Below are 17,237 nucleotides of genomic sequence, written 5' to 3'. Positions count from 1 at the left end.
CAAGTATAACGTTTAACTAAACGAAACAGAGGTTTAGTATAAGTTATAGACCCCATTATAAATGGTGCTGATGGTTTTACTCAGGTGGTTAAATGACTTTCTCCATAACTGCATTCTCTGCAACTCTCATTAGCCTTTCCCATGTATGAGTGATTGTATGTTTGTTTGTTAGTTTGTTTGTTTGTTTGTTTGTTTGTTTGTTAGACTGGTCTGCGTTAGTGTTTAGTTAATAAAAGTTGTGTGCACAAATTACACGAGTTTCTGATTCTGCCTTGCATATTAAATGTCCCTTTACGATTTTGACCCTCGCTACATACTCTAATGCATTAATAGGAAAGTATTTTCTGTGGCCAACGAAATACCCTTTCTTAGCATTGATATGAACTTACACTGAATGTTCGCTGGATGGACAGATCAGCTGATGGCAATTTAATTCTGCAACAGTTATTACTGTCAGCCGATATAAAAAAAATTAATTAATCGTAATTATTTATATACAATTCCCTTTTGAGCTTATAAATTGTTACAGTAATGCATACATGCATGCATGCACAGTTTGCAGCTTTAATAGCCATTTTGGTAATTGCATGACTTAACTGATGACAGAACTACGTTGTATGCATACTCATGCTCATAGTTTCTTGTGCGCTTATTTATGATGACGCGATCAGAGCGTGCGCCGTGAACACAGTGACGGCTGACAGGACAGGAAGGTTTGTTTTACTGACATATAGCCTAACAGCATCTCATTGTTCTACTGAAGCTCATTTGTCTGGTGTACCTTTTCCGCACTCATTTGACTCGCGCCTGGCATTGAGGCAAAGTTGAAGTGAGCCTCTTAAAAGTTTCCCATTTGATATGGATGCAAAAAAATACACCGGTTCTGCATCTTAATAAATGCATTTCTTGTCAAGAAAAAGGGGACAAAAACTGCAGTTTTGAGTAGGCTGGCCAAGCTTAGATCAGTGTTTGCCACGGCCACCCCTGCTCCTCCCCTGTCTTGAGGGAACTGGCTGTGTTCACTGTGAAGCATTTAAGGGGGACAAAAGCAAGGCAACTGTGATTTGGATCTCATAGTTGCCACAGAGCGGAATCTGTGGGATAACTGGTTGGAGCTAAAGAAAAAGTACACAGCCTTCTGTTGAGGCAATGGTCCAAATGTTCAGGGATTCAAAGTTTAAGGTCGCGGCATTTAAGTGATACATCCCCTGCTGCGATTATTGACAGTTTGATAGCTGAGCTTATTCCTGCTCCCACTCTCTTTATCTTAAAGGAAAATAAGGGGTGGAAATGTTGCATTAGAGCACCCCACTCTGTTACCTATTGTGCCCTTGATACATGGGTGAGTGCTTCTTTTCACTTCCTTTGTAAAAGATGGGGAGTGTAGCTATGACTCCATCGTATGAGTCACTCTTTTCCAGTGTAATTTGTGTGCTGTAGCAGTGACGACGTTTTCTTTCTTGTGTATCACATTACAAATATAAGTGGGCAGTTAGATGTTACGTTATCGAATTCCCGCCCTTCGATTTTGACCCTCGCTACATGCTCTAATGCATTAATAGGAAAGTATTTTCTGTGGCCAAGGAAATACCCTTTCTTAGCGTTGATACGAACTTACACTGAATGTTCGCTGGACGGACAGATCAGCTGATGGCAATTTAATTCTGCATATTACTGTCAGCCGATATAAATAATTCCCTTTTGAGCTTATAAATTGTTACAGTAATACATACATACATGCATGCACAGTTTGCAGCTTTAATCGCCTTTTTGGTAATTTCATGACTTAACTGATGACTGAACTACATTGCTCATAGTTTCTTGTGCACTTATTTATGATGACGCGATCAGAGCGTGCTCCTTGAGCACAGTGACGGCTGACAGGACAGGAAAGTTTGTTTTACTGACATATAGCCTAACAGCATCTCATTGTTCTACTGCAGCTCATTTGTCTGGTGTACCTTTCCCGCGCCCATTTGACTCGCGGCTGGCGCTGAGGCAAAGCTGAAGTGCGCGTTTATTTTTTACTTTATTTATATAGTTGTAGCATTTGGACCAGCCCAACACACAATTTTTCAATAGATTTAACAAATCAATGATTCATTATGGTACATGGTACATATGGTACATTACTGTAATGTGGAGGCTGAGTCATTAAGATCCAATGTGCAGCTTTATTAGATCCCCAAACAGGTCATACAGGCATAAATCACACTCCAGTGTCAGGATCAACGTAGATAAGGCAGAATCATCAACAGTATTCAGGCTAGTAGTCAGGGCAGAAGGCAGACAGATAACAAAAGAGATTAACAAGGCTGGCAGGGTCAGATTGGGCCGGCAGAGTACGTTCAGTAATGGATAAACAGTCCAGGTCGGCAACAGGAAATCATACACGGAATAAACGCTCTGAACTGTCTGCATGGCAAGAACAAGACTTCGCACAGAGACGAGTTGGAGAGCATGTTAAATAAATAGGTAATTAGTCTTAGGTACGGGGTGCATGGGAAATGGAGTCCGAATGAGAGTTAGAACTCAGGTGAGGGTTCCCTCTGGTGGCGATCGGAGGGAGCCACAGAGGCTGAATTCGTAACAGAGCCCCTCCCCTGTGAGCGGCTCCTGACGCAAATTGGCAAACGACACCGGGGTCTTCCACGGGGTCTGGGGGCAGGCCTTTCCGGGTGGTCTCGGTGAAAGTCTGCGGTGAGAGAAGGATCCAAGATGTCCTCCGCATTGACCCAAGACCGTTCCTCCGGGCCGTACCCCTCCCAGTCCACTAGGTACTGCAGTACCTGGCCCCGGCAACGGGAGTCCAGAATCTCCCGGATTTGATATGCCTCCTCGCCATCTATGATGAGGGGAGGAGCTCTCTGGTCACCAGCCTCCTCCTGGATCTCCTCTCCTCTCGGACCACCAGCGGGCTTAAGCAAAGAGACATGAAAAGTGGGTGAGATATGATACTGAGCAGGTAGAGCCAAACGAAATGAAACAGGAGTTATTTGTTTAATGATTTTGAACGGACCCACGTACCTGGGGCTGAGCTTCTTGCAGGGTAATCGAAGGCGGAGGTCCCGAGTGGACAGCCAAGCCCATTGACCTGGTTGGTAATCTGGATTGGAGCGACGGTGACGGTTGGCTTGGTCCTGTGTTCGGCGAACTGCTCTCTGAAGATGTGTGTGAGCCTCATTCCAAACCTCCTCACTTTGCTGTAGCCAGGAGTTAACGGCAGGAAGTTCAGACGGTTCCCCTGACCAGGCAAACAGAGGAGGTTGAAATCCCAGGATACATTGAAAGGGGGTGATTCCGGTGGCAGGTTTGCAGGGTGAATTTTGTGAATTTTATTCGGCCCAGAACAGGTAACGGCTCCAGTCTGACTGATTGTGGTGGCAGTAGGAACGGAGGAATCGGGTGAGTTCTTGATTGAGGCGTTCAACTTGTCCATTAGATTGAGGATATCCGGAGGTAAGGCTTATGTTGATATTAAGTTTCTGACAGAATGCTTTCCAGATGCGTGATGTAAATTGAGGACCTCGGTCTGAGACAATATCATTGGGGAGACTATAGAACCTGAAGATGCAATTGCAGAGAGATTCGGCAATTTCTAAGGCTGTGGGCAATTTGGGTAATGGGATCAGACGACAGGCCTTGGAGAAACGATCAATGACCGTAAGGATAGTTGTGTTACCCTGTGAGGCTGGCAGATCAGTCACAAAATCAAGGGCAATGTGCGACCAGGGGCGATGTGGAATGGGTAGAGGATGGAGCAAACCTGCGGGTAACTGATGCGGAGATTTGGATATGTTGCAAGTATCACAGTTCTTGATGAAGGTTATGGTGTCAGTTTGAATTGAGGGCCACCAGAATCGGTTATTCAATAATTGTACAGTAGCTGCAATGCCTGGATGAACGGAGCTGGGAGTTGAATGGACTAAGCAGAGAACTCGTTTTTGTAGGGCTTGAGGAACATACGTGAGATTCGCGGGGTTTCGGCTGGTCGAGGGTCTGTGTGCTGAGCCTCTGCAATTTCTGTCATAATGTCCCATTGAATGGGAGCGAGGATAATGGAAGAGGGAAGGATGAGGCCCTGACTGGGATTCGAGGCGGACGATTCATAGAGGCGTGACAGAGCATCTGCCTTGGTGTTTTGTGAACCTGGACGATAAGTGATCTTGAAATTGAAACGTGTGAAGAACAGAGCACATCTAGCCTGCCTGTGATTGAGTCTCTTGGCTGATTTCAAATATTCAAGGTTGCGGTGATCGGTGAGGACGGTGAAAGAGTGTTTAGCTCCTTCGAGCCAGTGGCGCCATTCCTCAAATGCAGCCTTCATGGCTAGTAGTTCTCGATTGCCCACATCGTAGTTTTGTTTGGCAGGATTGACCTTACGGGAGAAGAAGGCGCAAGGATACATCGCCCTGACGTTGTGAGAGAACTGCCCCGATGCCTGTGCTGGATGCGTCCACCTCGACCACAAACTCGCGTTCAGGACCTGGATGATGGAGAATGGGTGCAGTGGTGAATTGTTCCTTGAGGGTTTGGAAGGCCAGTCGGGCTGCAGGAGACCAGGTCAGGCGTTGGCTACCCCTCTTAGTCATCGAAGTTAAAGGGTCTGCTATTGAGCTGAAATTGCGAATTAATCTCCGATAGAAGTTGGCAAAGCCTAAGAAGCGTTGGAGTTCTTTTAGGTTAGTGGGTTGTGGCCAATTAACAACAGTTTGTACCTTCTTGTCATCCATGGCTACCCCTCCAGAACTGATCACATAGTCGACGAAGAACAGCCCGGACGTGCTGAACATAATCCCTGAGTGATTTGGAGTATATTAGAATGTCGTCAATGTAAACAATGACCCAACGGTTTAGCATGTCTCTGAATACCTCATTGATGAATGACTGGAATACTGACGGACTATTGGATAGCCCGAAGGGCATAACGAGATATTCATAGTGACCTGACGTGGTGGAAAAGGCAGTCTTCCATTCATCACCTTCTCGAATGCGGATGAGATTGTAGGCACTACGCAAGTCCAGTTTGGTGAAGTATCTTGCCTCCCTGAGTTGTTCTAGAGCCACTGGTACTAGGGGTAATGGGTAACGGAACTTAATGGTTATGTCATTAAGGCCTCGGTAATCGATGCACGGATGAAGTCCCCCATCCTTCTTTTGACGAAGAAAACCCCAGCAGAGGCAGGAGAGGTCGATGGTCTGATAAACCCCTTAGTTAGTTCCTCCTCAATATAGGACTTAATAGCCTCTGCCTCTGGTTGGGAGAGAGGGAAAATTCTGCCCTTGGGGGATTGTGAGCCCGGTTGAAGATCTATGGCACAATCGCCAGCTCTGTGTGGTGGAAGTTGGGTAGATTTGGACTTACTGAATGCCTCAGTGAGATCGTGGTACTCGGCGGGGAGTTGTTTCTTGGAAGTGTTAGACGAGTCCTTGACTGAGATAGAGAGAAGGCAATTCTGTTGGCAGTATTCTGACCATTGAGTTATTTGACGTTCGGACCAGCTAATAGAGGGGTTGTGTTTCTCGAGCCAGGGCAGTCCTAGGATAATGGGTGTCTGGGGTGATTGGAAAACGAATAACTTGATGAGTTCTTTGTGAAGAGCCCCAACACGCAGTTGTACTTCTCTGGTGATGGATTGAACTCGGCCGGAGCCCAGCGGTCGGCCATTTAATGCTGCCACTGCCAAACGAGATACACAAGGGTCAAGGACAATGTTGTGGGACTTGGCAAAGGTAGAGTCAATGAAATTTCCCGTAGCACCCGAGTCAATCAATGCCCTTGTTTCTATGATGTGTCCGTTAATCGTTAAAGTTACTGGAAGTTCAAGCACAGTGGAAGGATTCTGATTGTCACTCACCGCTGAAGAATTACGGGATGGACGAGTGGGACAAGTCGCCCTCAGATGCCCTGAGAGTCCACAATACAAACACAGATTCTGACGAATGCGCCTCTCTCTCTCCTCCACGCTGAGATGAGTAAATCCGATCTGCATGGGTTCGGGACCAGGAGATGACGTAGTAGTGTCGACGGCAGTTGGGAGGTGACGATGTTGACGCCGCGTGTGAAGGAGATTGTCAATTCTGATGGCTAGGTCAATGAACTGGTCCAGAGTTTTTCCGTCATCCCGACAGGCAAGCTCCGATTGCAATTCAGAATTCAGCCCCTTGCGAAAGTGCAACTTTAATGGATCATCAGGCCATCCAGTCTGAGCGGCGAGTGTGCGGAATGAGAGGGAGTAATCAGCCGCCGTGCCTCTTCCCTGCCGAAGCGAAATCAGTTGTTCACCTACTTCCTTCCCACCTGCAGGGTGGTCGAAAACCTCCTTGAAACGCTGGATAAAAGCAGAAAAGGTGGGGAAAACAGAGTGATCCTCCCTCCACACAGCGGTAGCCCACTCCAGAGCTCGTCCCGTTAGTAGTGAACAGACAAAGGCCATGCGGCTGTCATCAGTGGGATATAGCAGAGGTTGTTGATTAACAAACATGGAACATGAGAGAGGCACTTCCTCGAAATGTAAGGGTTTCCTGTTGCAGTCAAATTTATCTGGGAATGCCAGGCGAGGGCTGGTAGTTGACGGAGGTGCGGTCGCTGTGTGTGGTGGAGATCTTGAAGGAGGTGGTTGAACTGCGGGTGTTTGTAGATGAATATCCTGCAAGGCCTTTAGCATCTCTTCAGTTAGCGAGGTAAGGCGATTGAGTTGTTGTTGATGGGTGGCCAAGATTGAAACTTGAGCAGTTACCTCGGTGGTGAAATGATAGAACGCCGCTGGATCAATATCTGGCGAAGTCTTCTGTAACGCGGAGGCTGAGTCATTAAGATCCATGTGCAGCTTTATTAGATCCCCAAACAGGTCATACAGGCATAAATCACACTCCAGTGTCAGGATCAACGTAGATAAGGCAGAATCAAGTCAAGTCAAGTCAAGTCTGCTTTATTGTCAATTCTTCCACATGTACAGCGCATACATACAGAGAATTGAAATTGCGTTACCCTCAGACCCTTGGTGTAAACAGTTAACATTAAACACGTTCAAATACAGATAATACGGTTTAAACATCTGTACATACAACGTACATACATATGTACATACAACTCTATAGCTATACAAGTAAGGACATTGTAGAAAAAAAAATAAAGAAATAGATAAAGTGGCATAAGGCGCATGGCAGATAGTGCAAACCAGTTAAATAAAAACAAAACTGTGCAGATATATTTGTAGTGCAAAAACAGCTTATCAATCTGAGAACATTGTAGAAAAATAAAAAAGATAGATAAAGTGACATAAGGCACATGGCAGAATAGATGGAGTGCAAACCAGTTAAATAAACAAAACTGTGCAGATATATGTGTAGTGCAAAAAGATCTTGTCAGTCTGAGGACATTGTAGAAAAATAAAAAAGATAGATAAAGTGACATAAGGCACATGGCAGAATAGATGGAGTGCAAACCAGTTAAATAAACCAAAACTGTGCAGATATGTGTGTAGTGCAAAAAGAGCTTGTCAGTCTGTTAAATTGACAGGAGAACAGTCTTTTTATGAGACTATCCGAGGAGGTAGTTTGCAGTCAATGCTGGATGAGGTAGTGATCAGTCCAATGCTGCACAAGTGAGAGGTGCTGGTCACAGTTTGTAAGTAGGTGGGGGTGGCCGGTCCTGGGGGTGTGGGGAGCCAGAGGGGGGGGGGGGTGTCATAGTGTCAGAGTTCAGTGTTGTATGGGGTAAAAAGAGGGGAGGGGGGGCAGGGACGGGAGGGAGTTCAGCTTCCTGACAGCCTGATGTATGAAGCTGTCCTTCAGTCTGCTGGTCCTCGCCTGGAGACTCCGCAGTCTCCTCCCTGATGGCAGCAGACTGAAGAAGCTGTGTGTCGGGTGGGTGGGATCACCTGCAATGCGGAGGGCTTTGCGGGTGAGACGGGTGCTGTAAATGTCCTGGAGGGAGGGGAGAGAGACACCAATGATCTTCTCAGCTGCTCTCACTATTCGCTGAAGTGTCTTGCGGCAGGATGCGTTGCAAGCGCCATACCACACAGTGATGCAGCTGGTTAGGATGCTCTCGATGGTGCCTCTGTAGAAGGTGCACATGATGGGGGTCGGGGCTCTGGCTCTTCTGAGTTTGCGGAGGAAGTAGAGACGCTGCTGTGCTTTCTTGGCCAGTGCTACAGTGTTGTTAGTCCAGGAGAGGTCCTCTGTGATGTGCACACCCAGGAACTTGGTACTGCTCACTCTCTCCACAGTCGCACCGTTGATGGTCAGAGGGGCATGCTGAGTGTGTACTCTCCTGAAGTCAACAACAATCTCCTTCGTCTTCTCCACATTCAGAGAGAGATTGTTGTCACTGCACCACCCGGGCAGGCGGCTCACCTCGCTCCTGTAGTTTGTCTCATCTCTGTTGCTAATGAGACCCACCACAGTTGTGTCATCTGCAAACTTAATGATCAGGTTAGAGTTGTGTGACGGTGTGCAGTCGTGGGTCAGCAGAGTGAAGAGGAGGGGGCTCAGCACACATCCTTGTGGGGCCCCAGTGTTCAGTGTGATGGTGCTGGATGTGTTACTACCAACCCGTACTGCTTGAGGTCTCCCGGTCAGGAAGTCCAACAGCCAGTTGCACAGAGAGGTGTTGAGCCCCAGCTGGACCAGTTTGTGTGTGAGCTGTTGAGGGATGATTGTGTTGAATGCTGAACTGAAGTCTATGAACAGCATCCTGACATGTGAGTCTTTTTTGTCCAGATGTGTGAGGGCTGGGTGGAGGGCAGTGGCGATGGCATCATCGGTCGAGCGGTTGGACCTATATGCAAACTGGAAAGGGTCAAGTGAGGGGGGGGAGGACAGACTTGATGTGGTGCATGACTAGCCGTTCAAAGCACTTCATGAGAATAGGAGTGAGTGCAATTGGACGGTAGTCATTGAAACAGGATGGAGATGACTTCTTCGGGACTGGAATGATGGTGGTAGCTTTGAAGCATGTGAGGACAACGGCCTGATTTAGCGAGATGTTGAAGATGTCTGTGAAGACATCAGTGAGTTCCACTGCACAGTCTCTCAGTACACGTCAGGACCCGGAGCTTTGCGTGCATTGATCCTGCTGAGGGACCTCCTCACGCTGTCCGGGGACAGCGTCATCACCTGGTCGCCGGGAGGAGGTGGAGCCTTCTGTGCAGTGGTGCTGTTTTGTGCCTCAAAGCGAGCAAAGAAGGCATTCAGCTCGTTCAGCAGGGGGATGGTGCTGTCACAGGTCTGTGGTGGGGGCTTGTAGTCCGTAATGGTCTGTATCCCCTGCCACAAGCTCCGAGAGTCTCTGCTTTCTTCTGAAACGATGGGCTATCCTCCTGGAGTACTGTCTCTTGGCCTCTCTGATGCCGCGGGATAGGATGGCCCTAGCTGTCTTCAGGCCCTCCTCATCTCCAGCTCTAAAGGCAGCGTTCCGAGCCTTCAGCAGTCTGTAGACTTCCCCTGTCATCCACGGCTTCTGGTTGGCCCGGACAGTGATGGACTTTGTGACTGTTACATCATCAATGCACTTGGAGATGTAGGCAGTGACAGTCTCCGAGTACTCTTGGAGGTCTGTAGTGTTGTTGTATGTGGCAGCCTGTTTAAACATATTCCAGTCAGTGGTGTCAAAACAGTCCTGAAGTGCCTCTGACGACCCTTCCGGCCACACTTGTATCTGTTTGTTTATTGGTTTGATGACTTTGACGAGCGGTCTGTATGCAGGCATTATCATGACAGTGATGTGGTCTGAGGCTCCGAGGTGGGGGAGGCGGAGGGCCTTGTAAGCTCCTCTCTGGGTGGTGTAAACAAAGTCCAGGGTATTTTTTCCCCTTGTTGGAAAGTCTATGTGTTGATGTATTTTTGGGAACACACTCTTTAAGTCTGCGTGGTTGAAATCCCCGGCCAAGATGAGAAAAGCATCTGGGTGGGCTGTCTGCTGCTCACTGGTGTGCTGGTACAGTTCATTTAGCGCCTCACTCCTGATGTTGTTGTTGGAGCTTGGAGGGATGTATACAGCAACTAGCAGTATGGCTGAATATTCCCTCGGTAGATAGAACGGCCGGCACTTAATAATCATAAACTCCACCAAGGGTGAGCAGTGTTTGCAGACCACAACAGCGTCGTGACACCATGCATCATTGATGTAAACACAAAGCCCGCCGCCGCGGATCTTACCTCCCTCGACGAGAGCTCTGTCAGCTCGATAGCATGTTAGCTGGTCGAGCTATATGGCGCAGTCCGGTACGCTGTTGTTAAGCCATGTTTCCGTAAACACAAAAACACAACAGTCTTCAGTCCTCTGAGTGGAGCGGAGTAGTCGGATGTAGTCCAGTTTATCATCAACAGTATTCAGGCTAGTAGTCAGGGCAGGCGGCAGACAGATAACAAAACAGATTAACAAGGCTGGCAGGGTCAGATTGGGCAGGCAGAGTACGTTCAGTAACGGATAAACAGTCCAGGTCGGCAACAGGAAATCATACACGGAATAAACGCTCGGAATTGTCTGCATGGCAAGAACAAAACTTCGCACAGAGACGAGTGGAGGGGCATGTTAAATAGGCTAGAGTCAATGAGCGACACCTGTGCAGGTAATTAGTCTCAGGTATGGGGTGCATGGGAAATGGAGTCCGAATGAGAGTTAGAACTCAGGTGAGGGTTCCCTCTGGTGGCGATCGGAGGGAGCCACAGAGGCTGAATTCGTGACAAACTCTTCAATAGAACTCTATATAACTCTTCAAAGCGAAATAAGCATTAATTGGTTGTTTGGTTATTTAAAGGAGCACTGCGTAAGTTCTGAAATTTCTAACAGTTACTGACACCAGTGGCCGTTAGAGGAACTGCAGCCAGTCTCATGCTCGTTCTCGGTGCGCACGCTCGTACGAGCACAACCACAGCAACCAGAGAGTTGCCGCAGCAACCACAGACGGCTCATCGAGATTCACCAGCATAATGTTAACAGAAGTAAGAAAAGTTACAGTACTGTAGGTTTATTGTTTGACAGACCATATTTTAGTAAAATATATTTAAAACTTGAAAAATGACACAGTGGTAAAGCTAACTTCAGAGACATTACTGTTTGATAGTTTATGAAGCATTTTTGAACAAATTACACCATAAAGTGCTAACATTTCACATCATCTCAACTGACGATGTAGGTTTATACCGTAAATACCGTACGACAGCAGCAATGACCGTGACAGCAGCAATGGTTGTCCCCTCCACCATGTTTAAAGTTTATGACCCGCCGAACTCGGAAACTCTGGTATCAAAATTATTTCCGAATTTCCCAGTAGTAAATACGACTTGAGAGGCTGTTCACATCCAATTTCCGATTAGGAACTTTGTATTTACGGTAATTCCAATAGCACGCAAAGGCAGCCTTAATCCCCGCTTTTCCTCAGGTCTCCGTAGTGTTGTTGTGATACGTCATGTTCATGTGCAGTGGTAATGAGAGAACGCACTTGAGAAACAGTTTCGAGAGGAGAAATCAATCTACATATAAAATATTGGTCACATATTATTGGTCAATTTCTAAACAATGAAACTGTAGCGAATCCACTAGTAATTATATATAAATAAATCTGTTTTTACCTATGCAAATATGTTAGAAACGATGCGGTACAAATGCCAACTTGTATCCGATGCACACTTTTTTGCCCAGTGACAAGGAAATGATCAGTTTATAATTTTAATGGTAGGTTCCTTGGTAGGTTTATTTTAACAGTGAGAGACAGAATAACAACAACAAAATCCAGAAAAACGCATTTCAAAAAAGTTACAAATTGATTTGCATTTTAATGAGTGAAATAAGTATTTGACCGCTTCGCAAAACATGACTTAGTGCTTGGTGGCAAAACCCTTGTTGGCAATCACAGAGGTCAGACGTTTCTTGTAGTTGGCCACCAGGTTTGCACAGGAAGAGGTATTTTGTCCCACTGCTCTTTGCAGATCCTCTCAAATTCATTAAGGTTTCGAGGCTGACGTTTGGCAAATCAAACCTTCAGCTCCCTCCACAGATGTTCTAAGGGAAAAAAGGTCTGGAGACTGGTTAGGCCACTCCAGGACCTTAATGTGCTTCTTCTTGAGCCACTCCTTTGTTGCCTTAGCCTTGTGTTTTGGGTCATTGTCATGCTGGAATACCCATCCACGACTCATTTTCAATGCCCTGGCAGGCTTCAATGCCCTGGATGCAGAAAAACACCCCAAAAGCATAATGTTCCCATCTGCTTGTTTGACGGTGGGGATGGTGTTCTTGGGGTCATAGGCAGCATTCCTCCTCCTCCAAACATGGCGAGTTGAGTTGATGCCAAAGAGCTCAATTTTGGTCTCATCTGACTGCAACACTTTCACCCAGTTCTCCTCTGAATCATTTACATGTTCATTGGCAAACTGTACAGGTTATTAGTAGCCTAATTCCTGTCTTTCCTGTTACCTTCTTACACCAGGGCCCTGAGCAGACTAGAAACACTTCCTATTGCTTCTGTTTGTTTACCTTGAAGTGGTTGATGTGTCCCTGCTAGCATAGCCAACAGTCTCCCTATGTTTTATGACCCTGCTACATTCCTTTGAACAAGTGACAACTGCTTAGTCATATCTCCTAGCTTAAACTAATTAAGGAAAGCCCTTCTTTCTCCCTCTGTCTCTTCCTGATTTTATTTCAGTTTTGTTTATTTGATACCTTCATAGTGACCAAACCTGTGAACCAACAGTACTTTGAGTAATAGTTGGATCACATGTATAGCCAGGTCATCAGCTGACCCCTGCTTACAGCCCCGTCAACAAAGTTACTCAAACCTTGTACTCGTGTTCTTAGCACCCTACCTCACTAGCTGCCCCTCACCACCTATTCACACCTTACACGGCCTACAGAGCCGTTCCCCATACAGATAGCCTAACGCCTCTTGTACGTACTCTCACTCTCTGGTGTTCCGCCAAGTGTGCCAGTGTTTCTCAGACATTCCACAGACATCCAGCCCTGCCAGCTCACCAGGACCACCTGAAAACCCGGCAGAGCACTGTTATGGACATCCTTCAGCCCAAAGCAGCCAATGACCTGCAATGGCAGAGAAAGGAACAGCGACACTGCGACACAAGTGGACACCTGACACCCAGCCTGAACCACCAGGAGCTGACTAGCATCATTATCTCCCTGGCCCACACCCTCGAGGGCCTCAGACAGGAGGTAAATGAACTAAACCTGCAAGTCACAGAGTTCTACAGGGAACTGAGACCTGCTCAGCGAGAAAAGGCACAGAACGGATGCAAAGAACCTTACAGAATGGCGCAACAGAAGGAAATCGCCAGTCTTCAGGAGGCTCTAACAGCTGCTGGACACCAAGCACAGCGTGAAAAAGCCACCAGACAGGACCTGTAAAGAGAATTATCTCACACAAAGACACTGTTAAAAACAACATATGTGGAACTTAACAAGAGGGACACAAGAACTAAGGCCTTAGAAGGCCATCTGCATGCAGCCAGAGCTGAAGTCCAAACTCTGACTCAGCAATTCTGCAACATTAACGAGGAGCTTCACATGATTCAGAGAGAACTGAAACACTCCTACCGACTGTGCATGAGGCACCCTGCTGCACGTCACACAGCCAGCAGTGCAAATCCTCTCACACCTGTACACAGATACGAAGGGGGGAGCCAAAGCCTTCTGCTTGACATTTCACAAGTCAGCTTCCTGAAAACCTCTGCAGCTGCAGAAGGAAAGGGATCTATTCAGGCGAGCCCTGGAACAGTACATGGATTGATGCTCAAAGACCTCAACCGAATGGCCAGAAACATCCCTGCATTCACACCAGATCTTGCAGGAGAACATGATGTGCATGCTTACTTAAGAGAGATTGACTTTTTCCTGCAGTCGTGGACCAGTGTGAACCACCAAGATAGACTCTATCTACTCTGGATCACCGGTAGATTGGAAGTGCGATGCTACCTGGCTCGACAGCCAGGACACATCCAATCAGACTACCAGCAGCTTCAACAAGCCATCATAAAGGAATTCTCAGATCTGAATTCTCATGGACTGGTCGCTGCCTTAGCCATCGAACAGGGCCGTCATGAAACTCCCTAGGCTTACTATCACAGACTTCGACAAGCTTACTTCGGAGCTCGCAGTGAACCTGGGATGGAGGAAGACACTAGCTTTAAGAGCCTTTTCCTCTGAAACCTCCACCCCATCGTAAGTCACCATATAGGCATTATGGAATGCCCCACAATGCCTATTCAACGACTGCGTGACCTGACACAAAAGGCCTTTAACAAGCACAAGGCCTCTACCAAAGGTGTTTGTAAGATCCCACTGATTCTAAACTGCACAATCCAGAATCCAAAGCAGGCACCAGAAGGCACCCAGCATTGTGACAATGCAAGGCCCTTCTACAGAAAGCCACAAGTCAGCAGAGGACAGAGCCGTCACCATGGCAACAGACCCAGGTTCCAGACCAACCCCTGGCAGAGACCATGGAAAAGGCCATCTTCGTCCTGCGAACACCATGGCATGTCCAACGACAGTCCCCCACATCATCCTCCTCTACACCCTTCACACAGGTGCCAAACGGATGCTGCACAAGGACAGCTGGACACGCCTACACGAGTTACAGGAGCTGCTGTTTCTAGCAAAAGAGCTCACTGAACAAAACTCAACTGAGGAATACTGCGAAGGACAAACTTCTGACTCCTTGCCTGACACAACACAGCATCAGACCCCTCCAAGGGAGGGGCATCCCTCAAAACCATTTGACTCCCCAGAAGCAGCCAGACAACGTTAGATTGAGTAACAGGCCCACATGCCCAACAGCGAAACTTCTACCAACACAAATCAGGCAAGCTCAAGTCGGTGCCGCCACAAAAGCAAAGTGACACCGCAAACATCAGACTTCTGGTGACATTCCATCAGAACAGAGGGCTAACAACCACCTGCTGCCCTCCTGCCATCATCACTAGGTCAGTCTGAAACTCTCTTCACACTACAAAATCTCCATAACAATTCCCTGCGACCCCTGGAACCACCTGCACTCTCACCAGTGAGAGTCTAACCCAGCTGTTCCACACCAGGGTACCACAGATAGCCTACTGGCCAACAACATCTGAGCCAGACCAACTCACTTCAGGACGACAGGTGACACTGCCTCGACACCTGCTGCACAAGCTCGAGGACCCGCACCTTGCTACAGCATACCACCCGACAGCATCCACCACGGCACCATAACCACTCCTGGAGACAACCAACAGCCCGAGAGCCATCACTGTCTACCAGCCATGGGTGGCAGGTGCGTGTTTGATTGTTCTGCATCTTTAACGTCGCTCGCTGTTGTCTATTGGACAGACAACAACGTTCGAAAGGGGAGAATTATGTAACATTTGGACACACACCTATTTGTTATATTTAACAAATAATCTCTTATGCCCCCTCACCTAACCAAAAAGCCAACTATGAGGGTCTGTGGACCCTTCCCCTGAAATGCATTTAACACCTAAGAAACGCAGAACAGGCCTCTGGTTCCATGGCAACCCATCTGATAACACTTGTTTTATTGCTCAAAGGAATGCGGGCAGAGCAACTCACTTTATTTTCCCTTAGGAAAGACACTATGCCATAAAAATAGACTCTTCTCTAATTAATTGATAGAAAACCCTTTCTTTGAAAGAACGCACATATCTTCAGGTCATAGTGTATATTATTACTGTTCTTGTATATGTTTTTGTGTATTGTATCCTGTTTTATCCATGCTTATGATAGAACCCTAGTTAATATTACCTGACTTATACTATGTTTGGTCTCTATCAATTCATCTTCAGATGATCTAATTGAGAGTGTATATTATATGTCGATACCTATGTAACATATAAGTGTTCTAAGAATCTTTAATAGTTTGTATATCAACTTCCAATTCAGTTCATATGCAAACTTCCCAGAGGTGTGACCTCTATAGCAGATAAAGCTCTCACATAAGTGATGCCCCTGCAGTCTGCGGTTCTGTTAGACTCTGAGAAGATGAGGATGTGAGCTAGAACTTTTCTGGACCCTTAAGTTTTGTGCCAGGCCTTGCGGCCTTGACTCTCCATTCAACAAAGGATCCTCGGATCTCAGCAGATCTCTTTCTTAGCTCTTGTTTTCCCTTTTCTACCTGGGAAGAAACTCCCAATTACCATGAGCCAGAATAACATATTTTGGAGTTCATCACCCTTCAAACCCGGAAGAACTTGAAGAACTCCAAAACCACCAAACCTTCAAACCATCAGAACTTTCATCTGAGACTGCATCCGGACACTGGTCCAACAACTAAAGGCATTGCAAGTATTGTACATTTAACTAAACGAAACAGAGGTTTAGTATAAGCTACAGACCCCATTATAAATGGTGCTGACGGTTTTATTCAGGTGGTTAACTGACTCTTTTCATTGATTCATTCTCTGGTTTCCTGATGGTTTCATCCATCAACTCTCATTTGCCCTTTCCCCATGTATGACTGATTGTATGTATGTATGTTTGTTTGTTTGTTAGACTAGTTTGCATTAGTGTTTAGTTAATAATACACTTGTGCACAAATTACATGAGTTTCTGATTCTGCCTTGCAAATTAATGTCCCTTTACGATTTGTGATCCTTACTACATGCTCTAATGTATTAATACTTAGGAAAGTATTTTCTGTGGCCAAGAAAATATAATAAAAAATTCTTAGAGTTGATATGAACTTACACTGAATGTTTGCTGGACAAACAGATTAGATGATGGCAATTTAATTCTGCGACAGTTATTACTGTCAGCCGATATAAATAATTGTAATTAATCATAATTAATCAAATTTTTTCTTCATTCCTGTATGTTTAGTTTGTATGAAAAATGTTATAAATGGAGATTGTTATTAAATAAAGGCTATTATGTGTTGTAAAGTGTGTTTGTAGTGATTGATAAACACCAGTTAATAATTTTTAATAATTTTGTTAAACTATAAAAATATGTTTATGTAGTTCCCCAGCAATTTATGCCCAAATAATAAATCTTATTTGAGGTAACATATAAAACACATAAAGTAAACGTAAAAGTACATTTTAATTGACATAACTTGCTGTAGTCTTCTAAATGTTTGACCAATTAAAACATTTTAGTTGAATAGCCTATAAAACTAGTTCAGGTTGCCCCAACTAAAAAAAATAAGGTAACACTTTATTTTAAGGTGTCATAATACAGAGTAATTACCTAATTAAGTACTTAGTAGTACCCATTGTACTTACATGAA

At 46.0% G+C, this 17,237-nt stretch overlaps 1 long non-coding RNA gene across 1 annotated transcript in view; it reads left to right on the top strand.

The window, feature by feature from the left end:
• LOC306862162 overlaps positions 1 to 17,237 on the top strand; it is a 35,666-nt gene that overhangs the window by 303 nt on the left and 18,126 nt on the right. The window lies entirely within an intron of this gene.

The sequence above is a fragment of the Barbus barbus genome (genome assembly GCF_936440315.1).
Source record: "Barbus barbus genome assembly, chromosome: 43".
Classification (NCBI taxonomy): Eukaryota; Metazoa; Chordata; class Actinopteri; order Cypriniformes; family Cyprinidae; genus Barbus; species Barbus barbus.
Note: the sequence above shows the minus strand (reverse complement) of the source record. Positions and strands in the feature narration are given on the sequence as shown.